General features: G+C 42.8%; 1 protein-coding gene across 4 annotated transcripts in view; it reads left to right on the top strand.

The window, feature by feature from the left end:
* The first annotated feature begins 605 nt into the window (after window positions 1-605).
* Window positions 606-19,342, top strand: part of SLC16A9 (solute carrier family 16 member 9) — a 59,885-nt gene continuing 41,148 nt past the window's right edge. Inside the window, exons 1-3 of one of the 4 annotated variants that reach the window (XM_050803049.1) lie at window positions 8,839-8,939; window positions 9,043-9,338; window positions 9,424-9,577. The gene's annotated coding sequence lies outside the window, so the exon portion shown is untranslated. Of the gene's footprint in view, window positions 1,202-8,838; window positions 9,339-9,423; window positions 9,578-16,425; window positions 17,296-19,342 lie in introns of those variants that run through there. The other 3 variants (XM_050803048.1, XM_050803050.1, XM_050803052.1) reach the window with 3 other exon arrangements.

The raw sequence follows: 19,342 nt of genomic DNA on the forward strand, positions 1-19,342 counted from the left end.
GCGGCTTCCCAGAAAAACGCATACACAGAGAAACACAAAAAGTGCCTACCACTGTGGAGAGTTCCCACAGCTGGCGAACCACTGGTACCTCTGGAAGCCCCCAGCTGCTGCAGTGACTCTGAGGGATGAAACAGCCATCCGTATCCGCGCGCAAGCCCATTACCTTTCAGCCAAAGATAGTATTGCCAATGGTAGTATTGTTAGTGCAGTTCAACTGCAGGACAGACTGACGTCCTTAGAAGCAGCCTCTGTGTGTGTGTGTGTGTGTGTGTGTGTGTGTGTGTGTGTGTGTGTGCACCACGGGACGCCCTCCTTTCCCGCGGAGCTGTCACAAAGGACTTCACTTGGCATCCTCACTCCTCACTTCCCAGGATCACGGACTCCACAAAGTTCTGGTGCCCGTTTCTCCGGGACCACTGCCAGCTGAGCATACAGCTCCGGCCAGGAGGGCGCCAGTGGCCCCGGGAGCCAGGGAGACCAAGGACAACTCGCATTCATTTCTAGACCCCGGCTCCCCCGAAATGCGCACGGTCCTTGGCGGGCTCGGTCAGGGCACGTGGTGGGCGGCCGGGGCACAGCGGCGCCTGGGGACGCGCGTGTGTGCGCACCGAGAGGGCGCCTGGCCGACGGTGCCCACCTCTCTCGTGGCCTTAGTGGCTCCAGGCCTGGTAGGGCCGGGGCCGCGGCTCGGGCAGTGCCCTCCCTACTCCTGGTCGGGCCGGGAGCAGCGGGAGCAGGCGCAGCGCCCCTACCGCCCGCTTTTCCGCCTCCATCTCCTCCGCCGCCTCCTCCTCCTTCCCCCAACCACCCGCGCAGTCACAACCGGTTCAGACTGGCCGGGGTGCCCCGCAAAGACAGACAAGGGAGAAAAAGACAACAGGGAAAACCCCGGGGAGGAGGAGGAGAAAGAGAAGGTGGAGCCCAGAGAAGGGGGCCGGCTCCCCAGCTCCATGTGGCCGCCGCCGCTGCGGGTCTTTGGGGGCAGAGGGCGGCGGCTGCCGGGGCCGCGCGTAGCGGGACCGATTGCCTAATACTCCGGCACGGGCCGGGGCCGCAGCTGGCCCGGATAAATAGCCGCCCGGCGGGCCGGGAGCTGCACGGGAGAGCGGCGGCCGCTGCCCCCACCACACCACCAGCCCGGCCGCCCGGGGCATTGCGCCGGGTGCTGAGTACCGGAGGCCCCGCAGAGGCCGGGACTCAGGTAAAGGGCTGGAGCTTGTGGGGAGGGTTCCAAGGGAGGGCAGCAAGCCCTGTGTCCTAGAGACAAGAAGTCACTCCGACTCCGAGCAGTAGGAGGGGGCGGTGGAGCAGCATGGAACGTGGCTTTTATCTGGGGTGTATGCCGGGGCTTCGAGTGTCCACGGTGCGCCCGCCCCTCGCTTCTCCACTTTTTGATGGGGTGCTTCTACAAAGTGTGCAAGTTTTCCCGGGAATCTGAAGGCGGCATTTTGCACGGAGTAGAAAGAGAGGAAGGGTGGTCCTGGGGCTGGTACGTTGGCCCCCCAGAGAGCTGCCCCTGGACTCCTGAGAGAGCTTCTAGGGTTGCTGGTGGAAGAGCAGGGAGAGGTGCATGTGATGCAGGTGGGCCTCCATTTCCCAGAGGACCGAAAGGCCTCCAATTGCCTTGGATGGGAGCGCAAGCAAGCAGGTGCCCCCGGAAGGTTGGGACTGGGGAGCCGGGGGTACTCCTGACCTACGTGGAGCGCAGCGCGCAGGGCCGGCGGATTCTGCACGCCGGCGCCAGGTTCAGCACCACCCGTCAGCCCTGGGCAAGCGCGGGAGCCCAGCCTTTGCCACCGCCGCAGGAGGCACCGGCACCTTGGCCACCTGGCTGCTCAGCCAGAACTTGGGAGGACTTGGTGCTTAATGCCCCATCTTTGGTTCGCCCCAGGTAACCTGCTGTGGCTTCAGCAGCGCCCAGAGGCTTTCCAGAGAGCTGATAACCACGAACAAACTTGGCCATCCAAAGCAAATCAGTGCTTTACCTTGTTTTTGGGGTGCCTAGTCTATCCAACACAAATTAGTCCGGAAGTTTAGTCAGGATTTACACTAAATATATTACTTATATAGTAAGTTATTCGATATAACATTTTTGATCAATTTTCTAGGCTACAGTTTTGATGTGTTTTTTAAAAAAATCTTGAATTAACTGAATAATAGTTCATATTGAAGGTGGATTCTCCCATTCCCTGCACCCAGAGTAGAATTTTCCGTTGTTCCACCAAATTTTGTAAATTGTTATGCCTTAACGGTTTCTTGTATTTGAGTTGGCTTCAGCTTTGAGAAATTCTTCAGGCAGGTTTAGGCAGAGGGCTGAGGAAGCTAGAGAAGATTCCGAAGAGAAAGGATGATTATTTGTTGCATGATTATAGCGTCTTTTAAAACTTCTAATAGGAAAACACTTGCACTTTCCTGGACCAAATGCAGAGTAAAGCCATTTTCTATTATCTGTTGCAATAATTAATAATAAATATGTAAATGCAGAAAACATGGTTAATACCCAAATCACTGTCAGAAACCAGTCCCGCGGCCCCCACCACCTCAAAAAAAGTCCTCGGAAGTAGGAATTAGATAATAAAATAGCTTAACCTGCAATTTTGCAGCAACTCAGACTTTCAGCACCACCGATCCCCTAATAACATCCCTATTGGTTTCTTCCATTTTGTGTGTAGGCGAGTGGAATAACAAGTATCCTTCATATCCATAGGATGAACATTGGGAGGAACCAAAGATATGGGGAGGTAGATCAAGACATTAGGAAATCTTTTCCGGCTTCTGACTTTGAGTCTGAAAAGGTGGTGTGAATTGGTTGGTGTCTGAATCTTTATCAGGACACATGGTGCTCTGGGGTGGATCTGGCCTTGCAACTCAAGCTAGAGGATGACAACTACACAGCATGGTCACATTTTCAAGTTTTACTTCCTTGCCCCAATCTTTCAAACCCCTAATTAATTAATTAGGTAATAAAAATGGTATATATTTATGATGCACACAACATGATGTTTTGAAATAGTAATACGTTGTAGAATGGCCCAACCGACATAATTAACCTATGTATTACCTCACATTTTTATCGTTTTTTTTTTTTTTTTTTTTTTTTGGTGTGGTGAGAATACTTTCAGTCTACCATCTTGACAATTTTGAAAATACAATACATTGTTATTAACTATAGTCACTATGTTGCACAATAGATCTCTTGAACTTATTGCTCCTATCTAACTGAAATTTTGTATCCTTTGACAAACATCTCTTCACCCCAACTCTAGCTACTGGTAACCAGGGTTCTACTCTCTTTTCTGAGTTCAACCATTTTAGATTCAAGCCTCCCTCCCCTCCCCTCCCCTCCCCTCCCCTCCCCCCTCCCCTCCCCTCCCCTCCCCTCCCCTTCCCTGCCCTGCCCTGCCTTCCCCTTCCCTCTTTTCTTCTCTTTCTTCTCTCTCTCTCTGTCTCTTTCTTCTCACTGCAGCCTCGACTTCACCAGGCTCAGGTGATCCTTTCACCTCAGCCTCCCGAGTAGCTGGGACTACAAGCGTGTGCCACCACACCCAACTAATTTTTGTGTTTTTTGTACAGATGGGGTTTCGCCATGTTTCCCGAGCTGGATTACAGGCATGAGCCACTGTGCCCGGCCGATTTCCTTCTTTTTTTTTCTTTTTTTTGAGATGGAGTTTCACTCTGTTTTTTGAGACAGAGTTTTGCTCTTGTCACCCAGGCTGGAGTGCAGTGGCATAATCTTGGCTTACTGCGACCTCTGCCTCCCGGGTTCAAGCAGTTCTCCTGCCTCAGCTTCCCGAGTAGCTGGCATTACAGGCGCGTGCCACCATGCCTGGCTAATTTTTTTGTATTTTTAGTAGAGATGGGGTTTCACCACGTCGGCCAGGCTGGTCTCGAACTCCTGACCTCAGGTGATCCACCTGCCTTGGCCTCCCAAAGTGCTGAGATTACAGGCGTGAGCCACCGCGCCTGACCGATTTCCTTCGTTTTCAAATCTGAATTAGTCTGCTATTGTGTGTGTGTGTATCACATTTCTTTATCCATTCATCCACTCATAGACATTTAGGTTGATTCCATATCTTGGCTATGATGAAAGATGCTGCAAGGAACATGGAAATGCAGCTGTCTCTTCAATATAATGCTTTCCTTTCCTTTGGGTATATAGTGAGATTGCTGGATCATATGGTAATTCTATTTTTAATTTTTCTGAGGAACCACCATGTTGTTTTCCATCATGGCTTTCCAAGATAGTATCACTTAATGACTTCAACTTTAATTAATGATTGCAAAAATGTATATATTTTGAGCTACTTAGCCTTTTCTTCGGGAGGTTCTTGGCAGACACCAAAGTAACCCTTATGGATGATGAGATTGAACTATAACAAAAAAGCAAGTTCAAAAAAAGAAAGAACACATGGTCCCTGCCTCCAAATGTTTAGTGAGAAAAATAGACTTACAAATATCTGTATTACAAGATAGTACAAATGGAGTCATAGGGTAGCAACATCAATAGTGTGCTACTGAATGACAAAGAAAAGGAGAGGTTCATTCAAGGCTAAGTATGAAGAAAAGTTGTGGGGTGGGTGTAGCAGTTTAGCTGGGACTTGAAGAAGGAAGAGGATTTCCTTGATGGAAAAGAGGCCTGCTGGAACAAGAGAATAGCACAGAGATAAGGAAGTCTAGTGTGTTTACAGGAAGCAAAGCAGTTTGGAGTAGCTGAAGCCTGGAATTTAAGACAGATAAGGCTGGGAGGTGGGATGGGGCTAGATCATAGAGACTATGGCATGTCATGCTAAGAAATTAAAATGTGATTGAACGTTATTGGTATATTTACATAAGCAGTGTCAACATCCTTAACTGTACTTTTTGCTTTTAATTTCAGTTTTATGAGTTTCCTTCTCAAATAAGTAGTTGATTAAAATCTCAATATTTACTTCCTATCAGTTACTTTCTTTTTTGTTTTTTTGTTTTGTTTTGTTTTTGTTTTTGTTTTTGTTTTTTTGAGACAGAGTCTCGCTCTGTCACCCAGGCTGGAGTACAGTGGCCGGATCTCAGCTCACTGCAAGCTCTGTCTCCCAGGTTTATGCCATTCTCCTGCCTCAGCCTCCCGAGTAGCTGGGACTACAGGCGCCCGCCACCTCGCCCGGCTAGTTTTTTTGTATTTTTAGTAGAGACGGGGTTTCACCGTGTTAGCCAGGATGGTCTCGATCTCCTGACCTCGTGTTCCACCCGTCTCGGCCTCCCAAAGTGCTGGGATTACAGGCTTGAGCCACCGCGCCCGGCCTCCTATCAGTTACTTTCAATCAATAAAAGAATAATGTGTTCCTAATATCCTTCAATGCTTTATCTAAATCCAACAGTGATTTACCCCCAAACCTGCATTCCATTGATATGAATAGCTCTTAGCTTGATTAAAACTCTTTGGATTGGAAAACACTTCTACTTTCCTGGGGCAATAGGCAGAGTATAGTCATTTTCTATTTTCTGTTGCAATCATTAATAATAATAATAATTAATGTTTATTAAACACGTTATGCCAAGGGAGCCACATAGCCTTATGTTATCTAGGGAGGCGTTGTTTTGATCTTAGACTGAGAATTTTTACAAGGTCACACAGCTAAGTAAATGGACCAAGGAGTCTACCCCCAGAGCCTGTCCTTTGAACTATTGTACTAACATGTAACAGGGGCGTAGTGTATGATAATTATTATTAATATTAGTTAGAAACTGTGCCTGATTCCTGTAGCAGAACTGTTTCTCTGTTTTTCTCTTTGCATCATCATTTGCATCATTCAGATTAATTTTACCTTACACGTTCAGTGACGGGACATATTTTAATGTTTTAATATACCTTTAAACTACTCATTGGATCTTGTACTTTTATGACCCACCCAAAAGAAACTCTTAAACTCTGAGAAGAGACAGGATGTGGGATGAAAAAAAATGTTAGCAAAAGTGATAGCACTAAATGTGAAGACCAGGCCTTCCAGATTCTCTGGAAGAATGTTGATTACCAATATTCTCACGATTCCCAATAAACTCCCCAAATCACCAGATCTTTTTGCATTTCAGCATCACATATATTTTTCTGAGTGTCTTGATTTTTTTTATTATGAAGGTAATACAGTAAACATACCACTTTGTACATGACATACTAAAGTATGTATTTAGACAACAGATCAAACATCACATGATCATGTATAAATTGTGCAAAACGTTTGCTAACTGAAAGAACACATCAGTGTTGTTATTATCATAGATTTCCTCACCAGAACACTACTCTCAGGCCAGGCTCTGCAGAAGAGGGTTGTGTGGAGTAGAGAGAAGCTGAAATGAGAACCTGGCAGTCCAGTGACCCTGGTAACAGTGTGGGACACAGGGAGATGATGATACCAATGGATCTCAGTGTCTGGCCCTCGCTCTGCCTAAATTTAACTCTGTTACATCTCAATTTTTGTATTTACTTTGTTAAATATTTGGATCTTTCCATCTTTTCTCAGACTCTGAGTGGTTTGCAGATCCTGCTATTTTCACTTTTGAGTTTGAGAGTAGGACTTAGAAATAGATGACTCTTCACTGGATTGGTGAGTAAAGGATCCTGAAACTGTTCTCTCCTTCAGCATGGCGTCTCTCAACTTCAGTTTCCTCATGGGTGGATTAAGGGATTGAATAAGATTAGTGGTGGCAAACACAATCTTCACAAGGTTTACCCAGATGAGACAGGCATCATAAATGAGCAAAGAGGACTGGGGGCAGTGGTTGGGTAGTAGGTGTGTGAAGGTGTGGGGGATAGCATAGGTGAAACTAAATGCAAGGCAACCTTAGTCCTGTGGTCAGGGAGATTTTAGTGAGTGGAAGGACCTGGAGAGAAAATGCCTCATCCAATGAGAGCCAGACTTACTCAGTTCCAGTTAATCATTATGTAAGAATGAGGGCCCAGTGTTACCAGACCTTTCAATGTTTTGAGAGAATCCTGAAATTCAGATTTTTTTTTTTTTTTTTTTTGAGACGGAGTCTCGCTGTGTCTCCCAGGCTGGAGTGCAGTGGCGTGATCTCGGCTCACTGCAAGCTCCGCCTCCCGGGTTCACGCCATTCTCCCGCCTCAGCCTCCCAAGTAGCTGAGACTACAGGCGCCCGCCACCACGCCCGGCTAGTTTTTTGTATTTTTAGTAGAGACGGGGTTTCACCATGTTAGCCAGGATAGTCTCGATCTCCTGACCTTGTGATCCACCCGCCTCGGCCTCCCAAAGTGCTGGGATTACAGGCTTGAGCCACCGCGCCCGGCCGAAATTCAGATTTTTATGTGAAATCTTCTAGTGTTAAAACATCAGCAGTTTGGCTGGGCACGGTGGCTTACGCCTGTAATCCCAGCACTTTGGGAGGCAGAGGCGGGCAGATCACGAGGTCGGGAGATCGAGACCATCCTGGCTAACAGGACAAAACCCTGTCTCTACTAAAAAAATACAAAAAGAATTAGCCAGGCATGGTGGCAGGCGCCTGTAGTCCCAGCTACTCGGGAGGCTGAGGCAGAATGACATGAACCCGGCAGGCAGAACTTGCAGTGAGCCGAGATCGCGCCACTGCACTCCAGCCTGGGTGACAGACCAAGACTCTGTCTCAAAAAAATAAAAATAAAAACAAAATCAGCAATTCATTCAAATTTGCTAAAAAAACAAAACCAAAAATGTTTCGTCTGCCAAACAAAACACATTAAGAGATCAGATTTGGCCTGAGTGGTGTCAAAGTTTCCAAAATTCCTTCTGGCTTCAGACTTGGGTGATCCTATATAACCTATTTCTTCCCCTTTTGCTAAAACAGATGGTAGTACTCCCAGTATCCAAATTATGACAGCTTTAGAGGAGTTCTTTGGCAAATGCTAGACTTTGAAAAATCTACAAGGCCTTGAAGGTTAAAATATATTCTTTTTTCATAGCAGCACTATTGATAAAATTCAGAGGCTTCCTACCATGGGAGGCCATGGTAGGAGAATTGCTTCAGCCCAGGAGTTCGAGACCAGCTTGGGTATCACAGTAAGACTTCGTCTCTACAAAAAATAAAAAATTAGCTGGTTGTAGTGGCACCTGCCTGTAGACCTAGCTATTTGGGAAGCTGAGGTAACAGGATCATTTGAGCTTGGAAGGTCAAGGCTGCAGTGATGAGCTGTGATTGCACCACTGTACCCCAAGCCTGGGCAACACAGCAAGGACCTGTCTCAAAAAATCAGAGGCTCCAGAAATTAATTACCTGTATTTATTGTCCCTTTCAGGAACAATTAGTGTGATTTAATTCCAAGATTCAGAACTGCTCCTCTAAATATTTTACTTCCTGTTCTGTCTTTCCATCTCAATGTGAAAGAATCAATTTTGGGCCGGGCGCGGTGGCTCAAGCCTGTAATCCCAGCACTTTGGGAGGCCGAGACGGGTGGATCACGAGGTCAGGAGATCGAGACCATCCTGGCGAACACGGTGAAACCCCGTCTCTACTAAAAAATACAAAAAAAAAAAAAAAAAAAAAAAACTAGCCGGGCGAGATGGCGGGCGCCTGTAGTCCCAGCTACTCGGGAGGCTGAGGCAGGAGAATGGCGGGAACCCCGGAGGCGGAGCTTGCAGTGAGCAGAGATCCGGCCACTGCACTCCAGCCCGGGCGACAGAGCGAGACTCCGTCTCAAAAAAAAAAAAAAAAAAAAAGAAAGAATCAATTTTGGTTTCCACTGGATGAGGTATATTTATATGCTTGGCTTATGGTGTTCAGATAAAGAAATCTTCATTGTCTTTAACTTGGCAATATTTCACCATATATTCTGTCCCTCTTCCTTAACAGAGCTATCTGGGGATGTTCTTGAATTTCAGCTAGATGAATCAATTAAGTGGTTTGACTTTTAGAAGTTAATATGGCAATTTAGATTTTTTAAAAAAGCTATTTATATGGATCCAAAAAATAAAAAGGTAAACATAATGAATGGATTTGCAGTGAAATTCTTTAATACAAGTGTGTTTTTAAGGCTGGGTTGCTTGGATTTGACTGGCTGGGATGTATTATTTGCTTTAGGTCAATGAGCTATTCTACAAACAAGTGGACCTGACTTTAACTTAAAGTTCAGAGCAGATGTTGACAATGAGAAGGAAGCATCTGAGTACATAAAACAAGAATGACGTGTTCAGAGAAACCACATACCTTACTGTGACTGAGCTGACTACAGAGGACAAACAAGAGGCTCTGAGTGACAGTTCTGAGCCATGATTTGCCCTTGTCCCAATAATAAGTCAACCCCACCCTTCCACATCAGAGAGTATGTTAACCGTCACTGAATGTTTAACGTTTAAAACTGAATCGGAAAGAATCAGGTAATTATTTGATCATTTCAGCCCTGTCATCTGATGTTATATTGGTAAAAGATTTGGATTTTAAGTTTTTTACTCATATATTCAGCTAGCTTTTCAGATTCAGTGGTGGAAACAGACTCTAAGCTCCGGAGAGGAAGGGGCCACATCTCCTTCACCCCACAATGCCTTCTAAATGCACTCAATTCATTTCGTTGAATGAAAGATATTTGATTAGTCATTTGAATATATAGGAGATTTAGGTAAGTAGGCTTTCAATGAATTCATTCATTCATTTCATACAGATTTGTTGAGCTTTCCCTATGTGCCAATCATAATTCTTAGTGCTAGGCATATGGGATAGACTTGTGGGCTAGTCCTTTAACAAATAACAATGTATTATAATAAATGTTGTAGCAGGGATGCTTAAATTGGTGTGAGACCTTGGAGGAGGAATGACTGATGTAGAGTTTCATGGATGGCATCAAGATGAGAGAAACATTTGGGCTCAGTCTTGAAGGAAGAGTAGAAATTGGAGAAAGGCATTCCAGCTGCCTCCACCTACTAACAGGAACTGAAGAGTCAAAGCTTGGACAAGGGAGGGAGCATGCTAAAATGCTGAGTCATGAGCTGTGGGTTGGGGGACACAGATTTGTGGGATATCCTAGTGTTACAGTAGACTTTTAGAAGAAAGAATCAGGTAACTGGCTACTTATTTAAAGATCTGGATATCTGATGTCATATGGACAAAACATGGTTTTATAAAATCAATGTTTTCATTTTTGTTTATAACTTTTGAATAACATTATAGTTTTAGTGACGGACAACTGTAAGTGTCATGAGGGCAAGAATGATTGTCATTGATTTCTTAGTGTCCTTTTGAAATTAATGAAATAACTTGTGCTCTGCTAATAGGTAAATTGTGGGTGATAAGGAACCATGGAAGAATTTGAAAACTTGGAAGCAGAATTGAGATGACCAGAGAGCCGTGGTTTAGGAAGATCCATCTGGCAGCAGCTGGGCAGATGCCCTGCAGCAGGGAGACAGTGTAAGCTGAGAGATCCATCTGTAGGCAGTTGTGATGGTCTAGGCATTCGCAGAAAAGATGGAGAGGAGGAGTCTGATTGCAGAACTCTTTGGGGGACCCTGGTATGCTGGAGACGAGGGGCTGGGATTCAAGGAAGAGCTGGAATGCAATGAAGTCAGGCTCTGTGCTTGGGCAAATGGAATTATGGTCATGACAGTTTTCCAGATAAAATTCAGGAGGAGAAATTAAGAATTGAGTTTGAAGGGCCTGGGCACATCCAGTTGAGATATTGACATGGAAAATGGTGAAAAATTGGTTAGAAATGTGGATCTAGAGTTCTGAAGAGAGGTCAGGGCTGCGAATGGAGACTTCAGACTTCTTGCTTGAGTATCTGTGATCAGTTGGTGGCCTTTGAGAGAGCCTGGGAGAGTCTTGTGGGAGTGGGCTCACTAAAGCAAGGGGGCAGTGGTTCGTAAAAACAGAGAAGTAAACAGTGTCAAGAATGAGGAGGCTGTGCTGACGAACAGTGAGGAGGCAGGAAATGCCATAGTGAAAATACTTTTTCTTGTTTGAATGCATCAGAAGCCAGAAATCACTGAGTAGAGGAATGATGAGAAGGTGAGGAAGCAGAGGTAGGGAGAGTACCCTTTCCTGTTTTTCTGAGAAAACCTTTGAAAGATGCAACTACAGTAACAAGATCTAATACTTACTAAATAGTTACTTTATGCCAAACTCCTTGCCTGTGCTTCATAGCCAGGCTTGAAATCCCCTGTAGGTTTTAGCATGTGCTTGGATGGATGCTAGAAACGTGCTCATGTGAAATACAAACTTAAAATGGGGTTCTTCATTTGCTTTTTGCTGCACATTGAATTACCCACCTTTTTTTGAAAACTGGTTTTGAAAGGGAGATCCTAGGAGTCTTTGGGATAAGGAAGGAGTCTCTGAACTGGGGAAAGAGCAGCAAACTGGGGTATGAAGAATGCAAAGATGAACTTGATTGTGCAGTGCTTAAGAGAAAAAGCCATTTGTCAGCTTTCATTCTACCAACAGGTACCCTAATAACTGTGCTGCAACATCTGGAAAGGGGGTGCTAACCAGCTATGTGGTTTCCTGATTTGAGGAGAAAAGGAAAGAAGGAAAGAGGGATGGAAGGAAGAAAGGGAAGGAAAGACAGGAAACAAAAGCAAACCTTGTTTGGACTTCAGTGCCTCTTGATTTTGTCTTTTTTTGGCTGTCAGTGACCTGGGAGCTTTTCAGTGATCTAAAAGCAGCCTATGATTGTCATTCTGGTCTTTCCTCACTAAGACTTCCTTCTTCCTATTTGCTGACTTTTCTTTCCATCAGGAAATTATTCTACGAGATGTTAAAAATGCCATTTCCATATCATATTGTTATTTTTGGGTGAGGAGAGAGATGTGATACTAGTATGTGTGTGTATGTGTGTTTTAAGTGCAGTTGAATCTGAAATAATGAAAACCTAGAACCAAGTATCTAACAGAAGATGTGCTATTGTGGCAGGGAAGGAGGAGAGTCGAGGATGTTCTGGCCAGAGGTCTTTATAGGGAAAGTACCTTAAAGATTTTGGGGGGAGCTATAGGAGGATAAAAAATAACTTTTTGTGACTACCAATTATATTTAAAGGTATTAAAAAAAAAACAGTGATACTTTATATTCAGATTACTATGTGCCAGGCACTGGGCTAAATGCTTTACAGAAATTAACTCATATAATTATTACCACAATCTGATGAGGTAAATATTGCCATTCCCCTCACTTTTCAGATGAAGAAAAAGAGGCACAGAGCTATTTAAGTAACTTGCTGAAGGTCACACTCTTGGCTGGTACCAGAGCTGTGATGTACACTCAGGTTATCCAGAACACCAGCCAGTGTGCTTATTCCTTACGTGAAATTTTCTAGAATAGATGTTCTCATGTACTCATAGATGTAAGTATCTGTGTGTGTACTTGTATGAGACTGTAGTTATTGAAAACACAGAGAAGTGGAAATTCAACCAGCCATTCTTGTGAACCACATAATACCTTTACCAAATGATCACAGCCTCTCTTGTGCTACCTTTCCCACACTGAGAGGTTGTTTTGTTAATTTGAGCAAATTAATAGGTGACAGTCATTATCCTGACAGCCTTATAATTATCATCATTCACACCATTATCTTTGTTAGAATCTTCTCAGGGGTTTTCCTGCCAGCCCCATGCCTGTTCTGTTGGGGACTGCGGAAAAAGCAGAACTGGGGAAAGAGCAGAACACTGGGTTGTGAAAAATGCCAAGATAAACTCAACTGTGCAGTGCTTAAGAGACAAAGTGTTGTAATCCCAGCACTTTGGGAGGCTGAGGCAGGTGGATCAACTGAGGTCAGGAGTTCGAGACAAGCCTGGCCAGTATGGTGAAACCCCATCTCTACTAAAAATACAAAAAAAAAAAAAAAAAAAAAAAAAACTAGCCAGGCATTTCGGCGGATGCCTGTAATCCCAGCTACCTGAGAGGCTGAGACAGGAGAATTGCTTGAACCTGGGAGGTGGAGGTTGCAGGGAGCCAAGATCGCGCCATTGCACTCCAGCCTGGGTGACAAGAGTGAAACTGTCTCAAAAAAAAAGAAAAAAAAAGAAAAAGAGACAAAGTGTTGACTTTTGTCAGCTGAGTGTGTCTTGGACACAAAGAATTGGGGCAAGTGTCTGGGCATTGACTGCCCAGAGGTTCTTGGAGCTGCTCCTCCCGGGTCTTTTCCTTGGCTACTGCACAGCAGAAGGGTGGCATTTTGGGTGGTTGAACCTGTGCTTGGCTATTTGGGACAATGGGAAAGAGATGGAACAAGACTTTTCTCTCTTCTGGCTGGCAGTGGTGTGTTCTTGCCCTTTCTGGAGCCACAAGGGTGAAACTGTGCTCATTCTCTAGCCAGAGACCAGCCAAGAGATTCTGGGGATTTGCCACATCGAAGTGTGGGGTTAATAGCATTGCCACCACCAGTGGGGACAGCATCAAATGCAGCAAGTCAAGGAGCAGGCAACTGTGCATTCCTTTGGTCTTCCTCTATGGTCCAGTGTGCTTAGGAAAAAAAGTCATATTCTCCTGAAAGAATCTAATTATTCTGCTCTTTTGTTTTATAAAGTTTTGTTTAAGTGTTCTAAGTATTAAGAAATAACTAAAGATTTAAAAGTTTTAAAAGCCCTATGTTTCTAAACGATCCAGTAACCGGTTGTTGTTCTAGAATTCTGGAGTAACCAGTAACTACTCCTTAGACAATGGCTATGAAATTACCAGAAATCCCTTAAGTTCCAGATTCTTCAATACCAGAAAAAAATCCTAAGGTTGTGAAAGTAATAGCTCACATTTATTAAGCATTTTTTTTTTTTTTTACTACATGCCTAGCAGTGAGCTTTGAATTTGCAACCCACTCTTATCCTATTTTACAAATGAGAAAACAGGCTCAAAGCCAACAAGCAATTGGCTTAAAATCCCATGCTAAGTAGCACAGACTGGACCAGAACTTAGATACAAACTTGATTTAAAAAGCGTCTGATCTTAACCATTATTGAGTTCCTATCGTTCTGGAACCAGATACTAGAAAAATGTGCCTTCTTTCTATCTACCCCATCTTGATGGTAAGACTAAGAAGAATAAAGGAAAGCTAGGAAGTAATTGAAAAAATTGTTAACTTGCTTAAAATATTTTTCTGTTTCTCTTTCCTCCATGTGTACCTAAAGCAGCCCAAGGTCACTGATGTTGACCTCAGAAACCCTGAATTTATGTTTTATTCTCATTGTTCAGATTCTTCTTTCATGATATTTAGGCATTCCTGCACCTGAAGAGAAGCTTTGCTCTGTTGCTCCTTTGTTTGAGGAGCTATAATACCAATGAAGTAAGCAACACCTAATTTCCTGATTTTGTTTCCCTCACACAAACCTGTTACTAGGTTAAAAATTTGGGTGTAGGTATAGGTGGGGAGAGTGGATGTGGGTGGGGAGGAGGGCCATTGACCCGGTATGTAGGCTCATATTTATGAAAAGTCTCATGCAGTTGTTGTTAATTTTATCTCTAAGTCAGGGCATATATTTGGTCATTGTAACTGTGTGTTTATAGCATTCATCTTTTAAAAAGTAAGTTGCCAAGACCAGCTTGGTTGGGGAGACCCTAACCCAGCAGCACTAGAGGAATTAAGGACACACACACAGAAATATAGAGGTATGAAGTGGGAAATCAAGTACACACAGAAATATAGAGGTGTGAAGTGGGAAATCAAGGATCTCACAGCCTTCAGAGCTGACAGCCCCGAACAGAGATTTACCCACATGTTTATTAACAGTAAGCCAGTTATTAGCATAGTTTCTTTAGACTTTAGATTAACTAAAAGTATCCCTTATGGGAAACTAGGGGATGGGCTAGTTATCTGCAGCAGGAGCATGTCCTTAAGGCACAGACCGCTTATGCTATTGTTTGTGGTTTAAGAACTCCTTTAAGCGGTTTTCCGCCCTGGGTGGGCCAGGTGTTCCTTGCCCTCATTCCCGTAAACCCACAACCTTCCAGCATGGGCTTTATGGCCATCATGAACATGTCACAGTACTGCAGAGATTTTGTTTATGGCCAGTTTTGGGGCCAGTTTATGGCCAGATTTTAGGGGGTCTGTTCCCAACAAGATTTATCGTGTTATAACTTACATCCAGTAAAATTCAACAATTATAAGCATACAGTATGATGAGTTTTGACAAATTCACATGGTCAGGGTTTACATTTTTTTTTGGATTTATTAAATTATAAATTACATATAATTCACTTATTTAAAGTGTATAGCTCCCTTGATGGCTTTAGTATATTTAGAGTAGTACAACCATCACTACAATCAATTTTAGAGCATTTTCATCACCCCTGAAAGAAACCTCATATGCATTAGCAGTCACTCCCTATTTCTCCCTACCCCAAAACCTCCCAGCCCTAGGCAGCCACTAATCTGCTTTCTGTCTCAACAGATGTGCCCGTTCTGGACATTTCACATAGGTGGAGTCATACAATATGTGGTCTCTTTCAATTACGTTTTCTCACTTAGCTTAAGGTTTTTATGTTATACATGTAGTTGCATGTGTAAGTATTTCATCCCTTTTTATTGCTGAATAATAGTCCATTGTGTAGATGGAGTCTCGCTCTGTGACCCAGGTTGGAGTGCAGTGGCACCATGTCAGCTCATTGCAACCTCCACTTCCTGGGTTTAAGCGGTTCTCCTGTCGCAGCCTCCCGTGTAGCTGAGATTATAGGCACCCGCCAACAGAGCTGGCTAATTTTTGTGTTTTTAGTAGAGACGGGGTTTCACCATGTTGGCCAGGCTGGTCTTAAACTCCTGGCCTCAAATAATCCGCCCACCTTGTCCTCCCAAAGTGCTGGAATTACAGGCATGAGCCATTGCACCTGGCTGAATATTTAGTATATTTAATGTATTCTATCTATAGTCTATCTTAATATGTAGACTATTTTCTATATATGTTCATCACTGTTTGGCTAATAGCATTAATTTTTAAGCTGTAGATATTTAACCAAAACCTTGGTTTTCATGTTCTCTTTTATGTTTTCTTTCAATATTTAGTATGCTAGTAGTCAGAAACATGAAAGTAGCTTAATCCCATCTTGACTTCTGTGACAATCTGATCAAGGCCATCACAACTGGATTCACAGTTGTACTAAAATTATTATTTGGAGGCCGGGCACAGTGGCTCATGCCTTTGATCCCAACACTTTGGGAGGCCGAGGCAGGCGGATCACGAGGTCAGGAGATTGAGACCATCCTGGCTAACATGGTGAAACCCTGTCTCTACTAAAAATACCAAAAAAAATTAGCCAGTCGTGGTCGTGGGTGCCTGTAGTCCCAGCTACTCGGGAGGCTGAGGCCGGAGAATGGAGTGAACCTGGGACACGGAGCTTGCAGTGAGCCAAGATCGCGCCACCGCACTCCAGCCTGGATGACAGAGCAAGACTCCATCTCAAAAAAAAAAAAAAAAATATGTAAATATATGTATATATATCATTTGGAGTTCACCCCCTGGAATAGCTATTTCAAACTGTAGAAAATGCTATATATATGTATATACACATACACACACACACACAGAATGAAGATGACTCAATATGATTTTACAAAGAGTTTTAATACTTTAGAAGCACAACAGGGTGGATTCTTTTTCTTTTCCTTAAAAACCGATGTTGATATATAACTATATTTATTTGACCTTAGAAGAGAAATGATACACTGACATTTTGAAATGTCATTGGAAAGTGCCAAAATTAAGTCACTGGTGACTATAACTTTTCAAGGACTTACGTTAGTGTTAACGTGATGACATTTGCTAATATATAAATCAACAGAGAGAGTAGTTTTACCTGACAGTTTAGGTCTTTGACCCAGAGGAGACTTATTTTAAAGTTCTATGCTACTTAAAAATGGTAATAAAAATCAATTATAAGTGTGTTGACACTGTTGCAGCTGATGACTGCAGATGCACTTTTTACCCCTTGAACAGTATAAAATGAAATTGTTTAAAAAAATGGGAAAGCAAAAGTAGAAGTCGAATAATAGATGTGGTAGGGAGAAGGCGGATTCAAGAACTAGAGAAATGATCACTTGTGTTATGCCTCTCATGAAATGAAATGTAATTAATTTGTATTTGAGTTATGAGCTTCAGTTTGTATTAAATATATTTGTTTACCTATTGTTTTAGAATTCCCCCCCAAAATCTACATTTTTACTTACATTTCATTGAAACACCCAAAGAATGACTTGTTTACCTACATTTTTTGTTTGTTTGTTTTTTGGTATTGGTTAATTATTTCTCAATTCCCAGGATTCCTTCACCCAAACTGAGGTGGTGTAGGATAAATGATATATGTTTGGAGGGACAAAAGTCATTGAGGGGAAGAGTGACATCAGTATTACAACTGCTTCTGGCTGAACAGGTTTGCTCTTTAGTTTATAAAACTTGTTACCTACATTGGAGTCAGAGCTAAAATATAATTTTCAGTAGCTTTTGTAGTGTTTCATTTTAACAGCCTTATTGAGGTATAACTCATACATGATAAAATTGATCCATTTCATGTGTGCAGCTCAGTGATTTTTAGGATGTTCATAGAGTTGTGCTACCTGCACCACAATCTAATTTTAAAATGTTTTCATCATCCTACAAAGAAGCCCTGCACCTTGCACCCTTTAAGTCATTCCCCATTTCCACCCCTGAAACTTTTTTCCAAAGTGGCTTCAGCCTTTTCATCTGCACCAGCAGCGTATGAGGGTTTCAGTCCACCTCCTCACCCGTGGTTTATAGCCTTAAAGTGTCATAAATGTAACTGTAGGAAGGTCATGGAACCCAGCATGATTTAGACTTTTGACTCACCTCACAGATGACTAGATCAAGGCAAAATCAACCTGGAATCAACCATTTTTTCCCAAGATAAAGTCACAGGATTCTAGGCTCTTAAAATAAAGTGCTTCAGCACCAGACAATCTGGTAGTGATTGAGATTCAAATAAAAATGTGCTACTGTTGAACTCCTTTTATATTTCAAGTGAAAAGTCTATCTATGAATCTTTAAGGAGGTATTTATAGACAATGCTCAAATGGGGGTTATTAGGGCATGATTATTTTGGGGAAGGGAGCAAAGGCAACAGGAAACTGTCAACTGAAAATAAGATTAAATACTTGTAAATCACTTTGTATTTGGCAAAAATTAGTATAGTGCATATGTATACATTTCAGAGATAGAAATATTCAGTGTTCTTAAATGTCACACCTGCAGTTCTGACAGCCTATATCCAGAGCAGAAATTTTCAGCCAATGTAAAGAGTTGAAGAAACAAAGGATTGGCATTATTTGAGCAGAACTAAACACAATCGAAGGCATTGAAACTTAAAGCTTAATTGTGAATGAAATGTAGTCTTTCATCAATAGTCTTTCGTTTCCTGAAGGAAGTGATTAGAACTTGCCAACTCTCCTTTCCCCTTTAACAAAACAGGTTCTGGCTTTAGGAGATACACTATCCTTTATGCTAATGATAATCTAATTTTGTTGAATAGTGATATCTTCTTAATGGTTAATATTATTTCATGCTCTTCTGTCTCCTCCAGGAGAGGTTCAAAATACATGTACTGTATTTAATTTTTAAGTTAAAGTTAAGAAAGATGCTTACAAGTTCAAGTTCAAATTAAATCTGTGATACTTCTTTAAACCCTGTAGTATAACAAAACTGCCCCTAAATTAGTGTTCTTCAAATGATCTCTCAAAATGGTTTCTAATTTTGAGTTTTATAAGGTGTCTGGTCACTTAGAGTCCTGGTTTGCTAACACTCTGGTTAAAGGAGATTCCAAATTCTCAAAGAGTTTACTAGAATATAGTACAATATCTGTATTTCCTAGAAACACATTTTCATACAGTTGTATGAATAAGACTCCAAAACGTTGAATATATGCATGGATCGTAAGCCTAAATAACATAGTGCCTTCTGATACTTATAGATCTTGTTTTATTTATTTGTTTACTTATTATTTAGAGATGGAGCCTTGCTCTGTCACCTAGGCTGGAGTGCAGTAGCGTGATCTCGGCTCACTGCAAGCTCTGCCTCCTGGGTTCAAGCGATTCTCCAGCCTCAGCCTCCTGAGTAGCTAGGAATACAGGCGCGTGCCACCTTGCCCAGATAACTTTTGTATTTTTTAGTAGAGATGGGGTTTCGCCATGTTGGCCAGGCTGGTCTTGAACTTCTGACCTCAGGTGATCCACCCACTTCGGCCTCCCAGAGTGCTGAGATTACAGGCGTGAGCCACCCCACCTGGCCTTTTTTTTTTTTGAAAAAATATTCCACCACTTAGATAATATAAATGATTTATTCTACAATATGTAGAAACAATTATTTCTTGGGGTTATAAACACAGACTTCTTGAAACTCATTCTTCTTGAATTTACATGGAAAGTATCATTTTTCTAATCTTGTTTTGCTATGTGAGCCCTGTAAGA

The sequence above is a fragment of the Macaca thibetana genome, chromosome 9 (genome assembly GCF_024542745.1).
Source record: "Macaca thibetana thibetana isolate TM-01 chromosome 9, ASM2454274v1, whole genome shotgun sequence".
Taxonomy (NCBI): Eukaryota; Metazoa; Chordata; class Mammalia; order Primates; family Cercopithecidae; genus Macaca; species Macaca thibetana.